The sequence below is a fragment of the Ziziphus jujuba genome, chromosome 4, assembly GCF_031755915.1.
Source record: "Ziziphus jujuba cultivar Dongzao chromosome 4, ASM3175591v1".
Taxonomy (NCBI): Eukaryota; Viridiplantae; Streptophyta; class Magnoliopsida; order Rosales; family Rhamnaceae; genus Ziziphus; species Ziziphus jujuba.
The window spans coordinates 5,198,686-5,226,213 of NC_083382.1; the positions used below are offsets into that span (position 1 = coordinate 5,198,686).

General features: G+C 34.1%; 1 pseudogene; it reads left to right on the plus strand.

Annotated features, from left to right (window-relative positions):
- Nucleotides 1-8,484: 8,484 nt before the first annotated feature.
- Nucleotides 8,485-14,405, plus strand: LOC107405132 (sesquiterpene synthase 2-like; annotated as a pseudogene).
- The last annotated feature ends 13,123 nt before the right edge of the window (nucleotides 14,406-27,528 follow it).

Sequence of the window (27,528 nt, forward strand, 5' to 3'; positions counted from 1 at the left end):
AAAGAAATTATGCAGGTAAACAAACATGGATATAATAAGAACATTCATAATAAAACCATAACAAATCAAAACAGCCATAGTAAAACCATAACAAATCAAAATAACCATAGTTAAAAAATCAAGGTAATTGTCCATTTAGATCTCACCTACCATTGAATCCCTACATTTAGGATTAGCTACTTCACATAGAAAACACTGTTTCTCAACGAACTATACACACAAACATATATGTAAGTATATAACATATTCATTCACTGTCGCAAACAAATTTGATACATAAACTTCGATCTACCTATTATTTGTCATAATATACCAGACAAGATTATAATCACCACAAAAATTTTACAATTAAAATTTCAAGTCGTAAAATCTACAAATTAAGATCAACAATAAACTTTAACAAAGAAGGGAAAAAAAAAAAAGGAATAAGAACAAAATTATAGATCAAAGAACACAAAAATTTAAGGAAAAAAAGATAGTAAACGATAATCGCCAACAAGTATTGATATTGATAAAACAAATCGATGAACAATTTTTTTTTTTTTTCAAAAGCACCTGCAATGGAAACCCTAGAGGCGTAGAGTGAGAAGCGATTGGAATTTAGGGTCTTGATGCTGTGGAGAAGAAACTAGCAAGAAATAGAGGAAGAGAGTGAGAGAGATAAGAGCTCGAGAGAGGCGGCCAAGCAATTCTCTGTATATCATATATTGTTTATATTTATATCTATATATAAATATATATAAATAGGGTTGTATGCGACCCCAACCAATCCTATTTCTTTCTAAAATATTGTTTATATTTTTTATTTTTTTCCAGTTCAGAAAAAAAATAGGGTTGGATGAGTCCCCATTTTTAGAAATGTGGTAGTGATGCATTGTGTTTATTCCTTCCTTCTTTGATGTAAATTGTAATAGCTGACTCAGCCACATCTCTTTTTCTCAATCATAGCCGTCCGTTTTGTTGTTATCTTGTGGGTAAGATTTTTTTTTTTTTCCTTCTATGTTTATCCTTTTCCTATGCATATTATATTTGGGAAAATTAGGGGTGGGCAAAAACCGAACCGGACCGATTAAACCGACCAAACCGACATATTTGGTTTGGTTTTAATTTATTAATCGGTTTGGTTCGGTTAAATATATAAAAAAACCGAAACGGTCGGTTCGAGTTGTAGGTTGGATGAAATTTATCCAACCCAACCCGCACCAAACCGATCATCAATTAAACTAATATTTTATTTTACTTTTATATATAAATATAGTATATAATTATAAAATAAAATTATTATTTTATTTATTGTGAGAATGGGATTGAAGAGTGTGGAAGAAGACTTTTTAAAATAATTTTTATTTTTATGGATTGTTAGTTTATTTAATTATAAGTTCATTTTAAAATTTAAGATTTCAAATATGGATTGCATTCTATTTTATAATTAATAATGGTTGTAGATTTGTTATAGAATTTATTTGTTGGTGTATGATGTATTTGTATAATTAGGTTGTAGTTGTAGACTTATATTATAGTTATATGGTTTTATTTTGTATTATCTTACTTGTATTGTAGTTGTATGGTTTCATGTTGCATTGTAGTTAATAGTTAGTTTATTTGGTATTTTTGCTAGTTGAATGTATATTAAAATTATTTAATTTAGATATTATTTAATTTAGATAATAGCTTGAAAAAGATGCTTAATTCAAAATATAATGCATGAATATGATTGAAGATTAATAATTAAAAAAACTTATACAATTTTGAACCCAATGTGTACAATTTTTATCTCAAAATAGCATAAATAAAAATATTTGGTCCAAGATCCAAACCGATCTAAACCGTTAACCCAACCCAAACCGACCAAGGAACATCGGTTTGGTTCGGTTCGGGTTGAACATGGTGGTCGGTTTGGTTTGGTTTCGTATCCAATCCAAACCGAATTGATCGGTTCGGTTTAAAAAAATCTATAAAACCGAACCAAACCGCACCGAGCCCACCCCTAGGGAAAATTACAAAATATTCCTTGTTTCTAACAATTAATAATTTAATTGATTGTTTTTATAAACAATATATATCTAAGTTGTAACTCTCTTTTATATATATATATATATATATATATATATATTTATGGTGATTGTAATTTATTTATTTATTTTGCATTCCCCGTCTTGTTTCTCTACTAAATGAGGAATCTTTCACCCAGAAAAAACACGATCCATAAGATATTCTGTCATTCCAAAAACTACAAGAATTTTTTGTCATTTCTTATCTTTTTTGTCATTTCTTATCTTTGTTGCCATCTATTGTTAAACATTAAATTGTATTGAAAAATAATAATTTTTTGTTTGATTAACTTTGTTTCTTTTAAAAAAAAAAAATCAAGCTTAATAAATAAAATAAGGAAACCATAATTTAAAAAGTTAAAAATTTTAAGTCTTGTTTTAATATGCACTTAAAAAAAAAAATCTTGTCTTAATATGCCTTTCAAAAAAAATCAAGGCTTAATAAATAAAATAAGGAGACCATAATTTAAAAAGTTAAAAGTTTTAAATCTTGTTTTAATGTGCACTTAAAAAATATATATATCTTGTCTTAATATGCCTTCAAAAAAAAAAAATCAAGGCTTAATAAATGAAATAAGGAAACCATAATTTAAAAAGTTAAAAGTTTTAAGTCTTGTTTTAATATTCAGTTAAAAAAAAAAATCTTGTCTTAATATGCCTTCAAAAAAACAAATCAAGGCTTAATTAATAAAATAAGGAAACCATAATTTAAAAAGTCAAAAATTTTAAGTCTTGTCTTAATATGCACTCAAAACAAAAAAAAAAAAATCTTGTCTTAATATGCCTTCAAAATATCAATACCTTTTCTGCTTCGCCAGATGTCACTACTAATTCTGAAGGGTTACTTCGTTGTTGTGCCACTAACTATATCACTTCTAATCCATTAAATATTGCAAAACAAAGTGAATACTATGGTGGTGATAAATTAATTGTGAAAATGGTTAAGGGTTGCCTATATCTCATATTGGTTGCTTTTTTTTTTTTAATATATATATATATATATACAAGTTCAGGAACCATGAAGTTGAATAATATGTTACATGTTCCTCAGATTAAAAAAATATATTAAGTATTTCTAAGTTAACTGTTGATAAAAATGTTATTGTGCAATTTACTAATCAATCTATGTTTGTGAAGGACAAGGCTACAAAGAGGATTTTTCTCAGTGGGACTGCTTAAGGATGGGCTCTATCAAGTGTTGCTATGAAAAACATTTTATGTTTCTCCTAGGACTTTTGTTTCTTGTTTGTCTAATGCTTCTTATTCTTTATCATGTGTTAGTTCTAAATTTCCCCCAGATAAAATTTTTCACTATCGCTTAGGACATCCTAGTTATGTTATTATGAATAAAGTAGCATCACAATGTAATAACTCTTTTTCAATTCCATCTTCCGGTGATTCTTCTTCCACTGCTTGCCAATTAGAGAAAAATAAACCTGCCAATTAGGCAAAAATAAATGCCCATTTACTTCACCATTTTCCACTGTTAATCATGCACCATTAGAAATTAATTTTTTCTAATGCTTGTGTCAGGACCTGTCTAAGATTCCTCCCCGAAACCCTAGACAAGCCCTGATCCCAGGGAAGTACCACCGAATTTTCCAACGGAAAATCTGGCAGCACCTCCCCTAAGGGTAGGACTTACCACAAATTTCTTGCATTGAAAACACATTTTTAAATTCATCCCCTTATTCCTCCCACAATACTACAAATCGATTCCACAAACTTACAGCACTCCAAAGAATAACAGCAACTCAGTGCATAAATAATAACTACATGTCCAATACAGTATACAGAGCATTTTACAAATAAATATGAAATTAAGACGATGACAGATAAAGAAGTAATACAAGATGGAGAGGAAAAAGGGAAGAAATACTTCTTGGACTTTCGGCAACGAACTGAGACGTTGGGCTCGCCCCGGACAATCAACGTCTCCCAACCTGGACCTAGGGGAACGGAATTTAAAAACGTGAGATGCTAATCATCTCAGTGAGTGACCCTATCTACTGAACACCTTTAATATTAATAATATAACAAATAAAGGAATTTAATTAATACCAATAATTAAATAACTAAATAATAATAACAATTGGAGTAATATTTTCTCTCAAAACCCTCACTATTCACTCCGTTGGAAATGTTCCCCTTTTAAAACATTTTCACAAAACCCGATATTCGTATTTTCTTAAAACCAAGGGATCAAATAATTTAATAAACAATAAATAAATAAATACCCCAAATGTAATCAAAATGTAAATAAATATAATAAATAATTTTTTTTTGAACACTTTGGGGTTTGAAATTTTATTTGAAACTTTACACTTAACGCACCACACCATATACCAATGATGCCCTCCAATACCCAGAGTCCCGAGCACCGACTGGCGGGGAAATTAAAGAGAGAAACTTGCAAACGGCACTTCGGCGTCCCGACAGTACCGCTGCTGAAACCGTCATCCCGGCCAAGGAGGGGGGCGGCTATGTGCACTATATCAAACTTGCCTGCCCTCGGTCCAATGGCAACTCACGGGAGACATAATACTTGCGCGCTAACCACATATACACCGGAACACCAATACTGTATGCGTGCGTCTAAAATAATTATTAAATTAATTATTACTGTACCGATTTTCCAAAAATCACCGTGGAAAATATACCAGTTTTCAAATTCACCATCCCACATATTTTTCTTTAACATATCCGGTACGAAACCATCGATAACAATATAAAAATAATTTTTCTCGTAACACAAGGTTCAACAAATAATATTCCACGGGCATAATTATAAAAATTAAACCACCAAATTAAACAAATAATTTTTCTTAAAATATTCAAACCAATTATGCCCACAAATAATATAAAAATTCAGACACAAATTAATTTATGAAAATACCTTACTCATGTGTAATAAATACGATTAAATAACAATAATAATAATCGGGAAATTCTTAGTAACCCAAAATTCCGTTTAGCATCAATGGAAAAAATATATATATATATATATATATATATATATATATATATATATATATATAATAATATTTTTTCCTGATTATATTTAAATTCCACCACATGAGCATAATTTTCAGATATCAATTTAACACCACATAAATATAATTAATTACCCCAAAATATTTTTAAAGGTGGGTCACTCACCTGGAGCACGCAATTAACCTAAAATCCTCTATAGGATCAATTCCATGACTCACTCATGCTCCTAGAACATAATTCACACACAGTCAAATAAATTAATATTTTATTCGGATAAATAATACCCGGTACCGGGGGGTCTAACACAAACGTTAACCAAAATTGACAAATTATATGTCTATGGAAAGCTTGTGAGATGAGGATCACATTACCGACCTCCATTGAGTTCAATTCGACTGGCGGTGCCCGGAATTTGGTCGGAAAGTTTCGACCCAATTTAAACTTGAGGGATCTCTCAAACGGTGGGGATTTTGGGCAATCTAACCCTGAAAATGGACTCAGAGGGGTCGAAAATGGTGGAATAGAGGTATGGGTTAAGCTGGGTTGGCCGGAAAACACAAGAAAAGAGGAGAGAGAAAATTTTCGGCCAGCGGCTTCTTCGGCCCAATCTGGGCATGTCAGGCGGCTGGTGACCGTGAAATTTTGCGGCCGAGCTCGCCTCCGTCCCCCGCTCATCACTGGCCAGTGCGTGTAGTAAGGTGGTGGCCAGAAACGAAGAAACGGTGACAGCCCGAGAGGAAGAAGGAAAGGAAAGGAAGAAGAAGGAGGAAGAAGAAGAAGAAAGAAGGGAGGCTTCGGGGTGGCTGGGCATTTTTCCCACATGGGGGAAAAGAAAAAAAGAAAAAAGAAAAGAAAAAGAAAGGAAAAAGAAAATAAATTAAAAATAATTAAATAATATTAAAAATAATATTATTATATAAAATAACAATAAAATAATATGATATTAAACACGGTTGACATGTGGCATCTCAACATGGTGACACATGGTCACATTTATTAAGTCACACGTGGCACATCGTTACACGTTCAAAAATAATATTAAAATAATACAGTATTTGAAAAACTCTACAGGTCCATAACTTTCAACCCACATGTCCAAATCGGACGTGCCGCTAGTCTACGGACTCATATCGACTAGTACTTCACAACCATGCATGAGTCAAAGCTCAACTTTGCATGAATAAAAAATCAACTCCGGCACCCCTTGGACAATTTGGACCCCAATCTTGTTTTGCTCATAACTTTCAAACCGTAACTCCGTTTTCAACGTGCTACTAGTCTACGAACTCGTGCCAACGTGTACTTCGTAACGGTACCTCAGTCAACCTAGAATTTCAACCAGAACAAAAAGTCAACTTTTGACCCCTTCGGTCAACGGTCAAAATCAAAGTCAACGGTCAACTGTCAAAGTTGAAAAAAATTTCGTTGTACTTTGGGATGGGGTGTTACATTTGACTCTCTAGAAGGGTAGAAGTACTATTTATTATTTGTGCATAATTGTACCTATTTTTCTTGGATATATCCCATGAAATTAAGATTAGCATTATTAACAATATTTTTGCATTGGTTGAAAATTTAACACATAAAAGAATTAAAGTTTTTCAAGTAGATTGGGGAGGTGAATACTGATCCTTCAAAGCAATTTTACATAATTTTGGTATAATTTTTCAACATCTTTATTCTCACAACCACAATCAGAATGGAAAAATATAAAGAAAACACCATCATGTTAACTTTGCTTGCACAAAGTTTAACGCTTTTTACCCACTGATGGACTGCTTACTCTACTGTCATTTTATTAATTTTAATTAATAGACTTTCTATTAAAATATTAAATTTTCAACCTCTTTTCCAAAAATTATTCAAAAGAATTTTGATTTTTCGTTTTTAAAATTTTTTGGCTAGGAGTGTTTTCCTTTTTTAAATTTTATAGAACCAAAAAAATTTAATATTTATTCTGAATGATATATTTTTATTGGATATAGTTTACCTCATAAAGGATATAAATATTTAAGTTCAATCATGGATAAAATTTATATTATCCCAAATGTAATTTTTAATGAAAATTGCTATCTTTATGCTGATTCAACCGGATCCCATATTTCAAAATATATTAAATCTAATCACTCGTAACTCTCGCTCCCTGTTCCATCAAATTTCTTCTCTGCACGCTAAGCCACAATGGCCCCAGTCCGCATTTGAAGAGTACTCCTCCTCGTGTCTTGTCACATCACAACACAAGTCAAGAATTCAATTCTCTTTTTTTAGCTGAAAGTGAAGAATTCAATTCTACAACAACGACTCACTGTCTCACATATTACATGTCCCTCATTCTACAACAAGTGCTCATGGGTCCCACATGCTACCCTCACTCTACAACAACTCCTCACAGGTCACATACTACGTGTCCCTCATTCTACAAGAAGTCCTCACCCACGTGCTGCCCTCATTCTACAACAACTCCACGGGTCCCACTTGGAATCATTCATGCAGATGATATCGATCACACGCTAATTAAGCAGATAGGCAACTCAATTTCTACTTGGAACCATGCATGCACTCAACTTCCTCTATAAAAGCTCGAGCTAAACAAGCATTTTAATCACACGCTAATTAAGCAGATAGGCAACTCAATTTCTACTTGGAACCATGCATGCACTCAACTTCCTCTATAAAAGCTCGAGCTAAACAAGCATTTTAATCACACGCTAATTAAGCAGATAGGCAACTCATTTTCCATATCGTTTAAAACAAAATGTCGATCCAAGCTTCAGCAGCTCCTGAAGCCTTTACCCAAAATAAAAACCGTTCCTCTGCAGATTTTCATCCCACCATTTGGGGTGATTATTTCCTCTCTCAGTGTGGGGTATGCACTGCTTTTTTTTTTTTTTTCTTTTTTTCCTTTCTCTATTGGTGGTGTACGTAGGTTATTGGATTCTATTAGTCGTTCAATTATATTCATAATTGTTATTTTTGGTCTTTAAATAAACTCTCTTTTTTTGACACTTTTGTTCTTAAATTTTATTGTTTTGTGCATTTTAATTTTTAAATTATTTTTTAAATTTAACTTTTAATAGTTTTGAAACGTACTCTATATTTATTATGATAAGGAAATAATAAAATTACGAAATCAGATACTTCTACAAGACCCCATATATGTGTCGAAATTGTTAAAAAGTAGACCAAAAATTGTTACCAGCAGTACATCAAAAATTAAAGTTTAGGACCAAAGTATCCAGAAAAAATTTCATGGGCTAAAAAAACATGTTTGTATTATTTGATAGGTTGAAAAACTAATATAATCTAAATATAAATAAATGTTCAGGAGATAAGTGCAACTCAACATAAACCAATAAAGTAATAATATGTTATAAACAAGTTAAACAGCTTGGTACACATAATAATAATTAACCAATACGTATTTGCCCTTGCAGCAAAAGGAGCACATCGAAAAAATGCAGCAACATGTTGAAGAATTGAAGGAAGAAGTTAAAGGGTTGGTAATGAAATATTCTCAGAAAAAACCTTTGCAAAAGTTGGAGTTGATTGATGCAATCCAACGTTTAGGTGTGTCTTACCATTTCGAGAGGGAGATTAATGAAGTATTAGAAAAGATCTATAGCTCTTATGGCTTTCATGATGAAGAGGATGGTGACCTTTACACTATTTCACTTTGGTTTCGTTTGCTTAGGCAACATGGTTATTATATTTCGTGCGGTAAGTTTCTGTCTCTATACACTTCAATTCGTGTTTTTTTTTTTTTTTTAATAATTTTTTTATATGAGCTTAGATTTATTATTGTTATTATCATCATCATCACTATTATTATTATTATTATTTTTTTGTGGTAAGTAATATTTTTTTTAATGGAGGATTAAAGCAATGATTAAAAAAAAAAAAAAAGAGGATAAAAACAAGATTTAGATAATAATTAAAAAAAAAACATAGACAGACTACCTATATATAATTAATTATATATTTTCACATAATCAAAACTATTGTTTTCTATTGAGCTTTTCAAAGTTTATATATAAATTGGTTTTGGTTGGTCTACCATCTTAAGATCAATTGGATTTTTGGTTGTTTATTTTGTGAAAGATGTATTTAACAAGTTCAAGGACGGAGATGGTGAGTTTAAGGCATCCTTAACTGTTGATATTCCTTCCATGCTAAGTCTGTATGAAGCAGCACACCTTCGCATTGCATGGGGAAGAAATTCTTGATGAAGCCCTAGATTTCACCACCACTCATCTTCAATCAGAGCTAAGTAATATGAACTCCAACCTCGTCGGAAAGGTCACCTTCACTCTTAATCGGTCCATCAGTAAAAACATACCGAGGTCAGAGACAAGACATTACATCTCTTTACATCCTAAACAAAATTCCCACAGCGAAACTTTGTTGAAGTTGGCACAATTGGATTTTAGTGTTTTACAAGCATTGCATCAAAAGGAAGTAGCCAACCTTTCAAGGTATGTCTAAAGTAACTTGAAAGTATCTCTAGTATTTTGTTTACAAAATCCTTCAAATATGATCATGACAATATTATAGAGAGACTGAGTTTTTAATGTTGCCATTTAATTAGTTGTGATGTTTCTTTCACACTTTCATTAGTATATTTAATTCAAAATAATTATTATATATTATAAATTTTTATGTTATTGAAAGTTATTATGGTTGTGTTATACATATGTGATTTAATTAGGTGGTGGAAAAACTTGGACTTTAAAAGGAAGTTGCCTTATGCAAGAGACAGACTAGTAGAATTATACTTTTGGATTTATGCAATGTTTTTTGAACCCCAATATTCCCTTGCAAGAGTGTTAGTTACCAAAGTAGTAGTCATGGTATCCATCATAGATGATACCTTTGATGCTTATGGTACATATGAAGAAATCAAACTTTTTACGGAAGCAGTCATGAGGTAATATAATTATAATTAATTTATGCTTTGAGCTCATATATGAATTGGTTAGAATTTCGTTGACCTAGTGTTCTCCTCCCCCACACCCCCCCCTCCTTCTCTGAATCCATCATATTCAATTTATTCATTTATTATAGTAAAAATTGTGATCCTTAACTATGATAAGATGTTACTTTTTGTTAATTAATGATTCTCAGGTGGGATATTAGTGCCAAAGATGTTCTTCCAGATTACATGAAAATGATATATCAGGAAATTTTGGACATTTATAGTCAATTTGAGGAGCATATTGACAAGGAAGGAAGATCCTATGGTTTAGCTTATGCAAAACAAGCGTGAGCCCAATTAATCTTGAGTTTATCTTCTTTATTTTTTGTTTAAATTATTTAATAATGAAAATCTTCAAATGTAAAAGGGAGATTAAGGAAAAAAAAATATTCTTATAACTTCTTAAAGGGATAAAAATAAATCTTTTTTTATTTGAGCAGAATTTATTTGTTTATGATAATTTTCCTGATCTGTTATGCTTATATACCACAAATGTTATTTTTTTACCTTTTTTTTTATGAGTTTAGATGAAAGAATTAGTCCAAGCCTATTTTGATGAAGTTGATTGGTTTCATAATAAGAATAGTCCAAGGCTGGAAGAATACATATCCTGTAACACCCCATCCCAAACCATATTGGAATTCGTGCACGATGACCGAGGTTGACCGTTGACCGAGTGGGTCAAAAGTTAACTTTTTGTTCCAGTTGAAATTTCTAGTTGACCATGGTACTGTGGTGAAGTGCATGATGCCCCGAGTTCGTAGACTAGTAGCACGTCGAAAACGGAGCTACGGTTTGAAAGTTATGGGCAAAACAAATCGAGGTGCAAACTGCCCAAGAGGTGCCGGGAGTTGACTTTTTATCGTTGTATAATTTTCTTTTGACTTTTGTATGGTTGTAAAGTACTCGTCGATATGAGTTCATAAACTAGCGGCACGCTTAAATTGGATATTTGGTTAAAAAGTTATAGACCTGTGAAGTTCGCCGGATACCGTAATATTTTATTATATCTGGCTTAAGTGCACAGTAACACCACGTGTCGACACCTGATTGATCCACGTGGGTGAACAGTGTCACCCACGGTGGCTTTTATTTGGCAAAAACAATGGAGAGGAGAGAGAAAGAGAGAGAGGAGAGAGAGAGGGAGAGAGAGAAACGACCGGCCGCCAGAGTTGTCAAATTTTCCGACTGATTCTTGCTACATGCGCCGTCCAGACGGGAGCGCCTCCTCATTCCCAACCAAACCCTGAAATTTCACAGCCAACCGACCGGCGACGTGCCCGGATCGAGGCTTTTTCTGGCGGCGGCTCCGAATCCTTCAACCATCGAGATCTCCACATTCCGGCCTCCGTTCTTGTCACCGCCAGTACCGTTGGAACCCTCTCCCTTCAATGGTTGCCGGTGACCGCGATGGCTCGCCATAGAACTCCCTGTTCTGGCGAGTACCCAGTCCCGTCTCCAGTCCCTCTCCACTAATTCCGACCTCCTGAATCCAAATCCAACGTCCTTTTCCTCCAATTCGCGATGGTTTGGGAGAATCGAAGAGTTGAATTCCGAAAGCTTTCCGACGAGATTCCGGCCACCTCGGGTCCAATCTCTGGGAAGTGAGACCGGATTTGTAATCCTCGTCACTCAAGCTTTGATTTGGTATATTACTCGTCAATTTTAGTTGTCGTTTGTGTTCGCTCCCCGGGTACCCATTTGGGAGTTACCCGATTAAAATATTAATATATTTGGTTGGTGTACTGTGGATGTTTTAGGTGCACGTGTGGGTAGTGGAGTTTATCCTGCGAAGGATCTTAGCTGATATACGTGCTTAAGGTGAGTGACCCACCTTTAAAAATATTTTGGGGTAATTAATTATATTTATTTGGTGTTTAATTGGTATCTGCAATTATGCTCATGTGGTGAAATTTAATTATAATTATGGAAAATATTGTTTTATAAGTACGTGTATGTTTGTTGTGCTTAACGGAATTTGGGTTATCCAAAAATCCTGATTTTTATTATTGTGATTTAATTTTATTTATTACGCATGAGTAAGGTATTTTCAGTAATAAATCGTATGTGGTTTTAATATTATTTTGGGCATAATTGGTTTAAATATTTTAAGGAAATTATTTGTTTAAATTGGTGGTTTAAATTTTATAATTATGCCCGTGGAATATCATTTGTGGACCTCGTGGTATGAGAAAAATTATTTTTATATTGTTATCGATGGTTTCGTACCGGGTATGTTAAATGAAAATATGTGAGATGGTGAAATTGAAAACTGGTATATTTCCCATGGTGATTTTGGAAAATCGGTACGATAATAATTAATTTAATAATTATTTTAGACTCACTCATACAGTATTGGTGTTCCGGTGTATATGTGGTTAGCGCGCAAGTTATTATGTCTCCCGTGAGTTGCCATTGGACCGAGGGCAGGAAAGTTTGATATTGGCCACAGCCGCCCCCCTCCTTGGCCGGGATGACGATTTCAGCAGCGGTACTGTCGGGACATCGAAGTGTCGTATGCAAGTTTCTCTCTTTAATCTCCCGCCAGTCGGTGCTCGGGACGCTGGGTGTCGGAGGGCATCACTGGTATATGGTGTGGTGCGTCAAGTATAAATTTTTGGATGGAAATTTCAAACCCCAAAGTGTTCAAAATTATTTATCATATTTTATTACATTTTATTTATATTTGGGGTATTTATTTATTGTTTATTAAATTATTTGATCTCCTGGTTTTCAGAAAATACGAATATCGGGTTTTGTGAAAATGTTTTAAAAAGGGAACATTTCCAACGGAGTGAATAGTGAAGGTTTTGAGAGAAATTATTACTTTCAATTGTTATTATTATTTATCTATTTAATTGTCGGTATTAAATTAAATTCCCTTATTTGTTATATTATTAATATTCAAAGTGTTTAGTAGATGGGGTCACTCACTGAGATGATTAGCATCTCACATTTTTAAATTCCGTTCCCTTAGGTGCAAGGGGTGGTAGACGTTCTTCCGGAGCGAACCAAATCTCCGTCGCGGTCTTAGTTCAAGAAGTACCTTTGTATTCGTTCATTTCAATTGTAATATTTCTTTTATCCTTGTTGTATTCTCTGCTAATAGTACTTCATGAAGCTATGTATACTGTTCTGGACACTTATGTATTATTTATGCACTGGATTACTGTTATTCCTGTGAAGTGCTGTAAAATTGTGGAATCAATTTGTAGTATTGTGGGAGGAATAAGGGGATGAATATAGAAGTGTGTTTTCAGTGCAGGAAATTTGTGGTAACTCCAACCCTTAGGGGAGGTTCTGTCGGATTTTCCATTGGAGGGTCCGGTAGGGTTTCCCTGGGATCAGGGCTTGTCTAGGGTTCCGGTGAGGAATTTTGGACGGGTCCTGACATATCCAATGGGGAAGTAAGTGCTGCTTGTTATGCCTTCATAACAACTTCGCTTCTATGCATGGGTGAGGAGAGTGCAACCGAAGAAACGTTCATTTGGGCCTCTAATAAACCAAAAATCATTAAAACTGTTTCACTTATTGGCAGACTGCTGAATGACATTAAATCCCATACGATTGTTATATATATATATATATATATATAATTGTTACTATCTAAAAATATAATTAGACTAATATCCTATACGGTTGTTAGACTAAATTACTTTTTGTATTTTACCAATCAACCAAACTGTGAAGATTTTCATACTGCCTTTTATGTTTCTTCTTTTTTTTAAAAAAAGAAAAACCAGTTTTGTAAAATTATGCATTTCTTTATAATGAATTTGACAAAATTAGCCTTACACACCTACATATATGAAAGTTTTCAAAACAAAATTACTAGCATGGTTCATCAAATTCATAAAGCAACAAGGGTTTTTTTTTTTTAAATAATTTTTTTTCTATGTGGTTTAGTTAATTAATTTCATTTCAAGTCATTTGAATTCCTTTATTACATTTTTACTTCGCTCTTATACATATACAATTAGGAATGATGTAATTATTTTATATTGTCTATGCCGTTTGCAACTATATATTTATGTGTGTTTTTTGTATCTTTTTAATTGGTAGTTCGAGCAGAGGAGAGAACATTGTGCATCGGCAGTTGAATGTTGCATGGAACAACATGGAGTTGAAGAAGAAAAGGCACATAAAATGTTGCACCAAGAAATTGAAAATGCTTGGAAAGATATAAACCAGGAGTTCATGAAGCCAGCTGCTGTAGCAACCCCTGTTCTTGACTGCGTTCTAAATCTTGCACGCGTGTCAAATGTTATTTATGAGGACGGTGATGGTTATACCAATTCTCATTTGATCAAAGACACCATTACTTTGCTGCTTGTCGATCTTATACCCATTCACGAGCATCTTCTTCCGTAATATGTTATCCTAGCTCTCTCTCTATATATATATATAATCATAATAATTTCCTATTAGATCATCAAAATGGATTTTCCAGTAAATCTTTTATTATTAATTTTTGGATTACTGTTAAAATTTAAAATTTGTGGATTATATGAGTTTGGTAAAATAATAAAATTCTAAAAAGCAAAATGAAATATATTTTTAAATCTCAAGTATTGACCTTTAAAGCAATCCAAAAGTTGATAAGTAAGATTTTCATGGTTTTTCCATTACGTTGTACTAATAACGGAATTCCATTATATTATATTATATATATATAATAATTATAAAATAAAGAAGGAGAATTAGTCCTTTGTATTTTCTCTTTTGATCTCCTGTTTGTTTGTTGAGTTTATTAAGAGTTCATTAATAAGTGAGTTTAAATATTATATATATAGAATTATTATAAAATAAAGAGAGAGAATTAGTTCTCTGATTTTCTCTTATGATTTCCAATTGGTTTTTTGACTGTTTTATGGGTGCATTAATAAGTGAATTTGAATATTCATGTTTTTAAAGTGACTTATTTACTTTGTTGTAATATATACTTTCATCATTAGTAAAATTTCATTTTTCATGTGAGTCAATTAGTTCTTTCAAAAAGAATATGCACTATTTGTTTAACAACAAAATGGCATAATTAATTGCTTACATGCAATTATTTATATCCAAATTATTTTATTAATGACAGATAATTAGGTCTTTTAAATATAAATTATATCATATATTATTAGTACTTCGACACTAGTTACAAAACCTCTTTATAGTTATACTATTTGGACAAAATTAATTTTATAACTATAAAAAGATTATAATTTACTAGCGTTACAGTGAAAAATATTTTGACTTCAATAAGAATAGTATCCATTTCGATGAGTTATTATATCCTTGCAATTTTATCAATATTATAATAACTTTAATGAATAAATCATTGTCTCAAGCAATTTTTACATAAATATTTTATATCATCATGAATTTTTACTATAAGATACCATATATATTTTGCAATGGATAATTATCATTATGTAGAGATAAAATTCCTTAATATGAGACTTAAAAAAATTATAATTTATTATAATGTAGAATTTATTCTTATTTATAACCAACTCAAATTAAGACTAAAATTTTTTATGACTAAAGAGAGATTATTCCAATATATGATATTACTATAAAAATAATTTTACTATGTTTAGAACTTAAATGTAATGCATACTAACTATTAATTAATTTTTGTTATTTATTCATTAAAAACAAAAACTATATGATATGTATCAATGGTTTGCAAAAAATTGATTGGCATGAATAAAGGAATTGTAAATTCCAAAAAACAAAAAGGTTAACTTTAAATCAGAAAGGAATATATATATTGTATAATTAAAGTATAAAAGTGTCAGGACCCGTCCAAAATTTCTCACCGAAACCCTAGACAAGCCCTGATCCCAGGGAAACCCTACCGAACCCTCCAATGGAAAATCCAGCAGAACCTCCCCTAAGGGTTGGACTTACCACAAATTTTCTGCACTGAAAACACACTTCTAATAAACGTCCTCTTATTCCTCCCACATTACTACAATATAATTCCATAAATTTACAGTACTTCAAAATAAATAACAGTAAATCAGTGCATAATTAATAACTAAATGTCCAATACAGTATACAGAGCATTATACAAATAAATGTGGAATTAATACAATGATAGACGAAGCAATACAAAATGGAGAGGAAAGAGGAAAGAAATGCTTCTTAGACTTTCGGCAATGAACTGAGACGTCGGGCTCGCCCCGGACGATCAACGTCTCCCAACCTCGACCTAGGGGAACGGAATTTTAAAAAAAATATGAGATGCTAATCATCTCAGTGAGTGACCCTATTTACTGTACAATTAAAAAGCAACGTTAATTATAGAACACTGGTTAATTACGAATAAATAAATAATTAATTAATAATTAATTGGAAATAATATTTTCTCTCAAAACCCTCACCATTCACTCCGTTGGAAAGATTCCCCTTTTAAAACATTTTCGCAAAACCCAATCTTTTATACCCCAAACATCAAGGAAAACAATTAGTCAATAAATTTCGAATAAAATACAAAAATTTAAGGATCCAAATTTATAATGGAAATAAAGAATAAGACATCATTGGATACCATAAATAAAATCATAAATAATACTTATATTAAAGAAATTTGGCATAAGAACAAAAATAAATCCAATATATAAATTATAAAGTTTATTGTTTAAATCAAGGAAATAACCAAAGGAATATTTTAAATCAATTTAAACATCTATATAAAACAATTGAAAAAAAAATAGAATTTATTTTAAAATATCAATCGATTTAAATGATAAAATCAAGACAAACAACTCTTAAACATTAATGAGAATAGGTAATAAAATTACAATAACAATTCCATAAAATTTGTGTAAAGCTTTAAATTTAAATAAATAATAAAAACAACGATTTATACAACATATACAATGTACCATACGATGTACCAATCTGTAAACCGTGGGATACACCCACCTCACGACCTTTAATATGTGAAAGGTGTCGTGAAAATAATAAATAATTGTCGGGACGTATCCAACCTCACAGTCTGTGGCAATAATAAACCGTTGGATAATACCAACCTCACGGCATCGTGGTAATAATAATAAACCGTCGGATAAACCCGACCTCACAATTCATGGTAATAATAGATAACCGTTGGATGAAACCAACCTCACGGCATTGTGGTAAACCCAGCACGCTGTAATATAATATTGAATCAAACTCTAGTACTATATGGTACATCAATTAAAAATAACCAATACAGTATCCTACTGTATCATAATCATAATTTAATTGTCAAGTTCAACCGCTTGTTTAAATATTTCAAAATTTTCAAATAGTCATTTCATACGAAAATCAGAAATACCACAGTAAAATATATTCACCATAAATCAATTTTTAAACCCATAAAATTCTTAAAATATTTGAACATGCTTAAAATCATAAAATTTTCCATCTGCTTCTCAAATAAATCATTTCCGAAATGATTTAAAACCCCAAATTAAATACCAAAATATTTAACTACTCCAAGTTCACTTATGAATCCATTAGAATTTAAAACCATTTAATATATTGTCAAACCTTACATAAAATGACAACTCATATTTAATAAGGCAAATATTTTTATATGCATAATCCAAACATTCGATCAAATGGTATATAAGCCAAATTATTCGAACACATATATATCATATTATACCCCAAAACAATTTTTAAAACTAATAACCATAGCAATAATTAAAATACATCTAACCACAATTTCTTTAAATTTCCAAATATATTCTTTTGGCACCAAAACATATATTAAAAACATTATAAATTAGCAATACCATTTATCTGGAAATTCTCTTAATATCAAATACATAAAACATATTTATCAAATATTTAATTTTGAGATATTTCAACAATGAAATTTGATAAAATTTACCAAAATCTCAAATTCCTTAGGACCAACATATTTTATGATGCCCAAATATTTAATTCCATTCAATTTTGGCATCAAAAATTCCAAATATAATTTTACTAAATATTCAACACATCAAACATATTTTCAAATAACCAATTAACACAAAATATATATATTTTAACATCCCAAAAATAATTTTGAAGGTGGGTCACTCACCTCGAGCATGTAATTAATCCAAGATCTTCCATGAGATCAATTCCACGACGTACACGTGCTCCTAGAACAACAATATTACACATCTCAAATAAATTAATATTTTATTCGGGTAAATAATACCCGGTATCGGGGGCCTAACATAAACGTTGTCCAAAATTGACAAATTATAAGTCTATGGAAAGCTTGTGAGATGAGGATCATATTACCAACCTCCATTGAGCTCAATTCAACCGGCGGTGGCTGGAATTTGGCCTGAAAGCTTCGGCCGATCTTGATCTCCTCGTATCTCGTAAATCGACGGGAGTTGAGTTAATCGGAGCTCAGAATCAGAATTAGAGGGTCCAAATTAGTCGGAAAGGACCGGTTGCATGACCGGTGGCTGCCGGAAAACCAGCAAACTAGCGACACACCGGCCGCCGGCGTTGTAACAGCCCAGACCACCAGCATGAGATATTGTTCGCTTTGGGCCCAGCCCGCACGGTTTTGCTCTGCGACCCCATTACACTGTGGGTCCACAAAAAGCATCTTAAGGGAAAAGTATCCACACCACCTTATAAGGCGTGCTTCGTTCCCCTTTCCAACCGATGTGGGATGTTACAATCCTCCCTCCTTAGGGCCCAGCGTCCTCGCTGGCACACCGATCCGGGTACTGGCTCTGATACCACTGTAACAGCCTAGACCACCCCCATGAGATATTGTCCGCTTTGGGCCAAGCCCGCACGGTTTTGCTCTGCGACCCCGTTACACTGTGGGTCCACAAAACGAGTCTCAAGGGAAAGGTATCCACACCACCTTATAAGGCGTGCTTCGTTCCCCTTTCCAACCGATGTGGGATGTTACAATACTGTAACAGCCCAGATCACCCGCATGAGATATTGTCCGCTTTGGGCCCAGTCCGCACGGTTTTGCTCTGCGACCCTGTTACACTGTGGATTCACAAAACGCGTCTCAAGGGAAAGGTATCCATACCACCTTATAAGGCGTGCTTCGTTCCCCTTTCCAACCGATGTGGGATGTTACAATCCTCCCTCCTTAGGGCCCAGCGTCCTCGCTGGCACACCGATCCGGGTACTGGCTCTGATTCCATTGTAACAGTCCAGTCCACCCGCATCAAGATATTATCCTCTTTGGCCCAGGTTTCACTCCCTCTCTCCCCCCTGGCCTCAAGGTTTTGTTAAAACGCGTCTTGAAGGGAGAGGTATCCACAGCCTTATAAAGACCGCTTCGTGCCCCTCTCCAACCGATGTGGGATGTTAGAGGATTGTAACATCCCACATCGGTTTGAAAGGGGAACGAAGCACGCCTTATAAGGTGGTGTGGATACCTTTCCCTTGAGACGCGTTTTGTGGACCCACAATGTAACGGGGTCGCAGAGCAAAACCGTGTGGGCTGGGCCCAAAGCGGACAATATCTCATGCGGGTGGTCTGGGCTGTTACAGTGGTATCAGAGCCAGTACCCAGATCGGTGTGCCAGCGAGGACGCTGGGCCCTAAGGAGGGAAGATTGTAACATCCCACATCGGTTGGAAAGGGGAATGAACCACGCCTTATAAGGTGGTGTGGATACCTTTCCCTTGAGACTCGTTTTATGGACTCACAGTGTAACGGAGTCGCAGAGCAAAACTGTGCGGGCTGGGCCCAAAGTGGACAATATCTCATGCAGATAGTATGGGCTGTTACAGGCATTGAAGGTCGATCCCGGGGCCTCCACTGGCCATTCATCCGGAGATTTGGCCGCCGGTGTCGCCCAGCTGTGGGCTTTTAGATCGGCCGGCAAAACCAAACCTAAAATTTTTTGTCAAAAAAATGTTGCGGAGGTACCCACTATTCGGAGTACCCTTCAAAAGGAAAAAGATGTGTTTGTCAGGTTCGGTTCTTCTTAGTTGGGTTGGGCGGGTTCGACCAGAAATGCTATGCTTTCCGATGGCCCGTGAGAACGAAAAACGGTGAGGCTGAGAGGGAGAGGAGGAGAGAGAGAGAAGAAAGAAGGGAGAAGAAGAAAGTCCCGTGTTCCCCCCCCCCCCCTTTTTTTCCCTACGTGGGGAGAAGAAAAGAAAAAGAAAAAGAAAAAGCAAAAGAAAAAAATAAATAAACTATTAAAAAAATAATATTAAAATAATATTATTATATAAAATAACAATAATAAAATAATATGGTATTAAGCATGGTTGACATGTGGCATCTCATCATGGTGATACATGGTCACATTTATTAAGTCACACGTGGCATATTGTTATATGTTTAAAAATAATATTAAAATAATACGGTATTTTAAAATTTTGCAGGTCCATAACTTTTTAACGGGATGTCCAAATCAGGCGTGCCACTAGTCTATGGACTCATATTGACGAGCACTTCACAATCATGTATGAGTCAAAACTCATTTCTCCATAAATAAAAAGTCAACTCCGGCACCCTTGGACAGTTTGGACCCCAATCTTGTTTTGCTCATATCTTTCAAACCGTAGCTCCGTTTTCAATGTGCTACTAGTCTACAAACTCATGCCAATGTGTACTTCGTAACGGTACCTCAGTCAACCTAGAGTTCCATCCGAGTCAAAAAGTCAACTTTTGACCCCTTGGTCAACGGTCAACCTCGGTCAAAGTTGAAAATTTTTCGTTGTACTTTGGGACGGGGTGTTACAAAAAGCATCTTTCGTAGAGATGCGAATTATAAAAATAAACATACCGCATAAACAAAGCAATACGAAGAGTATTTTAAAAAAAAGATTACTATTTCATTGTAATTTTTAAAATAAATATCAAAGTATTATGACCCAAATATTATCAAAATAAATATATATGAGAAACCTGTTAGATATTTTAAAATTTTTTAAAAAGTAAAATTTTCCTTGTCACTCAATCTTCGATTCGGCATATTACTCGTTAATTTTGGTTAATATTTGTGTTCGTCCCCTCGGATATCGGATATTATTTATCCGAATAAAATATTATTTTATTTGACTGTGTGTAAATTGTTATTTTAGGAGCACGTGTGGATTGACGAATCAATCCTATGGTGGATCGTGGTTTAATTGTGTGCTCGAGGTACGTGACCCACCTTTAAAATTATTTTGGGATGTTAATATATATATATATATATATATATATATATATATATATATTTGTGTAAATTGGTTCTTTGAAAAATATGTTTAATATGTTGAATATTTAGTAAATTTATATTTGGAATTTTGGTGCCAAAATTGAATGGAATTAAATATTTGTGCATTATAAAATGTTTTGGTTTTAAGGAATTTGAGATTTTGGTAATTATTATCAAATTTCATTGTTGGAATATTTCATAATTAAATATTTGATAAATATGTTTTATGTATTTGATATTAAGAGAATTTCCATATAAATTGTATTGCTAAATTATAATGTTTTTAATATATGTTTTGGTGCTAACAGAATATATTTGGGAATTTAAAGAAATTGTGGTTTGATTTATTTTAATTATTTCTATGGTTATTATTCAACTATTGTGCACAATTATATGAATTATTTATCTATGAAATTTATGTGGTTTTAAGGATTTGTTGATTTAAATGGATTTTGAGGATTGGAGAAAAATATTGCTTTAAAGAATTATGTTTCAAAAATATTTATGCCATTGGAAAATTGTATATTTGAGTTGATGGAAATGAAAGTTGATGGGTTTGAAAATTAAATAATTGTATTGACGGATTTTGTGATATGAGAAAATTATATATATTATCGAAGTATTCAGGCTGGTGATATCAAAAGAAGAATGTGGGATGTGAATTTGTAAAGTGGTATAATTCCCACGGTGAATTTTGAAAAAATTACGTATCTTTTTATAATAAAATTTAGTTATTTATTTTAGATGCACTCATACAGTACTGGTGTTTTGTACTGTATATGTTGATGAGCGCGTAAGTTATAATGTCTTCCGTGAGTTGCTATCGGACCGAGGACAGGCAAGTTTTATATAGTGCATATAAGCCGCCCCCTTCCATGGCCGAAATGATGGTTTAAGTAGCGACGCTGTTGGGACGCCGACACGACCATATGCAAGTTTCTCTCTTTAACCTCCCGCGGACGGTACTCAGGATGCTGGGTATCGGAGGGCATCACTGGTATATGGTGTGGTGCGTCAAGTATAAATTTTCAGATAGAAATTTCAAACCCTAAAGGTTTTAAAATCGTATTTAAATTAAGTGCATTTAATTTGTTTTATCATCTATTTATAATTATTTAAATTATATTTTGATGCTGTTTATCTTAATTTATTTAATCAAATTACATGAATTAGATATATTGAAAGTTTTCCTTTATGTTATATTTCTTTAATGCAAGTGTTCCAAATTTATTTATTATATTTCATTACATTTTATTTATATTTGGATTATTTAAAATTTTATTTATTAAATTAATTATTTCTTCATTTTTGGGGCATAAAAGATTGGGTTTCGCGAAAATGTTTTAAAAGTGAAACTTTTCCAACGGAGTGAATAGTGAGGGTTTTGAGAGAAATATTATTTTCAAATAATTATTATTTATTTACTTATTTATTTTTATTTAATCAAGTGTACTATAATTATCATTGCTTTATATTTGTACAGTAGATAGGGTCACTCACTGAAATGATTAGTATCTCATATTTTTAAATTTCGTTCCCCTAGGTACAAGGTTTAGGAGACATTGATCGTCCGGGGCGAGCCCGACGTCTCAGTTCATTGCCGGAAGTCCAATAAGCATTTCCTTCCTTTTTCCTCTCCATCTTGTATTGCTTCTTTATCTGACATTGTATTAATTCCACATTTATTTGTATAATGCTCTGTATACTGTATTGGATATTTAGTTGTTAATTATGCACTGATTTACTGTATTCATTTGGAGTGCTGCAAATTTGTGGAATTATATTGTAGTAACATGGGAGGAATAAGGGGATGTATATAGAAGTGTATTTTCAGTACAGGAAATTTGTGGTAAGTCCAACCCTTAGGGGAGGTTCTGCCGGATTTTCCATTGGAGGGTCCGGTAGGGTTTCCCTGGGATCAAGGCTTGTCTAGGGTTCCAGTGAGGAATTTTGGACGGGTCCTGACAGCTGCTTTTGGGACAAGTTGGATTTTTGGGTGGGCAATAAGCAAGCCAATCACAGCAAGAGAAAGGAGCTTTAACAATGGAAGTACTGCATCAAGCACATCTCTACCTTCATGTCAGGACCCGTCCAAGATTCCTCACCGGAACCCTAGATAAGCCCTGATCCCAGGGAAACCCTACCGGACCCTCCAATGGAAAATCCGGTAGAACCTTCCCCAAGGATTGGACTTACCACAAGCTTCCTGCACTGAAAACACACTTCTATATTCATCCCCTTATTCCTCCCACAATACTACAAATTGATTCCACAATTTTACAGCACTTCACAAGAATAACAGCAATCCAGTGCATAAATAAAACATAAGTGTCCAGAATAGTATACAGAGCTTCATGAAGTGCTATTTAATAGAAAATACAACAAAGAAGAAAGAAATATTACAACTGAATTGAACGAGTACAAAGGTACTTCTCGAACTACGATATCGGCGGAGAATTGGTTCGTTCCGGAAAAACGTCTACCACCCATTGCACCTAAGGGAACGGAATTTAAAAACGTGAGATGCTAATCATCTCAGTGAGCGACCCTAGCTACTGAACACTTTTAATAATAATAATATAACAAATGAGGGAATTTAATTAATACCAACAATTAAATAGGTAAATAAATAATAGCAGTTGAAAATAATAATTTCCCTCAAAACTCTCACTAATCACTCCGTTGGAAATGTTCTATTTTTAAAACATTTTCACAAAACCCGATATTCGTATTTCCCGAAAACCAAGGGATCAAACAATTTAGTAAACAATAAATAAATAAATACCCCCAATGTAATTAAAATGTAAATAATTATAATAAAGAAATTTTTGAACACTTTGGGGTTTGAAATTTCTTCTAAAACTTTACATTTGACGCACCACACCATATACCGGTGATGCCCTCCGATACCCAGCGTCCTGAGCACCGACTGGCGGGGAGATTAAAGAGAAAAACTTGCAAACGGCACTTCGGCGTCCCGACAGTACCGCTGTTGAAACCGTCATCCCGGCCAAGGAGGGGGGCGGCTGTGGCCAATATCAAACTTGCCTGCCCACGGTCCAATGGCAACTCACGGGAGACATAATACTTGCGCGCTAACCATATATATACACCAGAACACCAATACTGTATGAATGCGTCTAAAATAATTATTAAATTAATTATAACCGTACTATTTTTCCAAAATTACCGTGGGAAATATATCAATTTTCACATTTACCATCCCACATATTTTCTTTTAACAACCCGGTACGAAAACCTCGATAACAATAAAACAATAATTTTTCTCGTAACACGAGGTTCAACAAATAAAATATCGTGGGCATAATTATAAAAATTAAACCACCAATTTAAACAAATATTTTCATAAAATATTTAAACCAATTATGTCCAAAAATAATATTAAAACCACATACAATTTATTACTGAAAATACCTTGCTCATGCATAATAATTAAAATTAAATCACAATAAATAATAATTTCCACAATTATAATTAAATTGCACCACATGAGCATAATTTCAAATATCAATTAAACACCAATTAAATATAATTAATTACCCTAAAAATATTTTTAAAGGTGGGTCACTCACCTTAAGCGCGTATATCAGCTAAGATCCTCCGCAGGATCAACTCCACTACTCGCACGCACACCTAAAACATCCACAGTACACCAACCAAATATATTAATATTTTAATCGGGTAACTCCCAAATGGGTACTCGGGGAGCGAACACAAACGACAACTAAAAATTACGAGTGATATACCGAATCGAAGCTTGAGTGATGAGGATCACGGATTCGGTCTTACTTCCCGGAGATCGGCCCCAAGGTGGCCGGAATCTCGCCGTAAAGCTTTCAGATTCGACTCCTCAATTCTCCCAAATCATCACGAATTGGAGGAAAAGGACACCGGATTTGGATTTAGGAGGTCGAAATTAGAGGACAGGGACCGGCGGTGCAACTGGGTACTCGCCGGAACAGTGACTTCCGGCGAGCCGCCGCAGTCACCGGCAACCGTCACCGACGGTGGCGCGTGCGGTGGCTGTTGGCTGAGATTTTTGGGGGTTTTGTAGATCGAGGGGAGAGGATTCCAGCGGGACCGGCGGTGAGGCAAACGGAGGCCGGACGGCGGAGAGATCGGGGTTTGAAGATTTTCGGCGCCTCGCCGGAAAATGCTCCAATCCCGGCGTGTCGGAGGTCCGGTGGCCGTGAAATTTGGTGGGTAGGCCGGAATTACCATGGGTGAGGGACCGATCAGGAGCGTGTGGCTTAAAAGTGGCTGAAAATGGGTCAACGGCGGTGGCCGGCGGTGGAGGGGAAAAATCGCAGCCGAGCTTCGCCGGCTCAGTCTGGGCGCGTCCGGCGACCGACGGTCGTGAAATTTCGGGGTTCGGCTGGAAATGGGAAGGTTCTCCCGTCTGGCCGGCGCGTGTAGCAAGGATCGGCCGAAAAATTTGACGATTTCCGGCAGCCGGTCGTTTCTCTCTCCCTCTCTCTATCCTCTCTCTCTTTCTCTCTCCTCCCCAGCGTTTTTGCCAAATAAAAGCCACCGTGGGTGACACTGTTTACCCACGTGGACCAATCAGGTGACGACACGTGGTATTACTGTGCACTTAAGCCAGATATAATAAAATATTACGGTATCCGACGAACTTCAAACATCCATAACTTTTTAACCAGATGTGCAATTTAAGCGTGCCGCTAGTCTATGAACTCGTATCGACGAGTACTTTACAACCATACAAAAGTTAAAACAAAATTACACAACAATAAAAAATCAACTCCCGGCACCTTTTGGACAGTTTGCACCTCGACTTGTTTTGTCCATAACTTTCAAACTGTAGCTCCATTTTTGATGTGCTACTAGTCTACGAACTCAAGGCATCATGCACTTCGCCACGGTACCATGGTCAACTAGAAATTTCAACTGGAACAAAAAGTCAACTTTTGACCCCTTCGGTCAACGGTCAACCTCGATCAACGTGCACGAATTCCGATATGGTTTGGGACGGGGTGTTACATTCAGATTTTATATCTCCTTGCTTCATAACGGCAAGGATGTTGAACTCCACTTGTTCCTTTTTTTTTTTTTTTTTTTCCCTCCATCCTCATGTTCTTGATCTGTTTTCTGAAATTCCAAAGATGAAACTCCTTCCTACTGCAATTCCTCTCAAAATCTCCTTTTCTAACTGAAATAATTGGATCAGGCTTAGAGGCTGACTGAAATAATGGGTTGGGTTTGTTCCTACGGACTTTTTTAATGTAGTAACAAGTTGATGAGTATCTACCTTGAGAGAATGGGCCGCGCTGAGCAAATACAACCTACATAAATTATGCCTGCAACATAACAAATACGTCAACCCCCGTTATGGGAACCAAAATTATGCATATAATGAAATCCTATGATGTTTAGAAAGAGACACTTAATTATTACCAAAAGAAAGAAGTAATCCACTAATCGTCTAATTGCAAAGCCATTATGCTTCATCAAAGGTCTTCATCCTTCAAAACCTATGTACAATTAGACATTAAAATATATTGCAAATTTAGTTAATTAAAAAAAAAAGAATATTTAAATATGAGATTCTTGTAATATAACTTGTACATGAGCAAATACATCTTAGCTAGTGTCAGCTCTCTTTATATATAAGTTATGGTTTTTCGTACCTTAAAATACTGAAAAATATTAATTTTAAGCAGAAAAAGGAAAAGAGTTTAATTATAAACTTTGAGGTAGCATTGCTTTCATGAAGATAAAATTTTGTGCAATAATAATTAATAATGCGATTATTGATTCATAATGCACTATATCTCGTTTGTAGTACGTGCAAACTCTCGACCTTCTCAAGTAGTTTTTTGCTTCATGATCTTCTTCCTTGACGTTGCAATAATCCAATATTTGACGTTAAAATAATTTCCTTCTAATATCGAGAAACTATTAGGTGCTGTAGGAACGTTGCTAAGCGCATGGAAGAATATTGCAGCAATGGTGGTTTTGTCCTCTTTCTTGATGATCATTAATTGCTATGAGAGGGATATCGAAGTATTGCTCCAAGCTTTTTCCAAAGCCATAAAGCCAGTAATATATACGCTATTGGTTGTACGAAAGGTATATATGATATACATATTTGCGTATATTCACCCCCCCCCCCCCTCCAAAAAAAAAAAAGAAGAAAACATATTTGTGTATGGTATAAAAATTCTTAACCTATATATTAATTTGTTTTTATTACTTTAAACTCGTAAAATTATAAGTTGCATATGCATGTATAATTCTTTTCCATATAGTAATTGGTGTAAAAACAATAATTAAATAGAAATCGTACAGTGAAA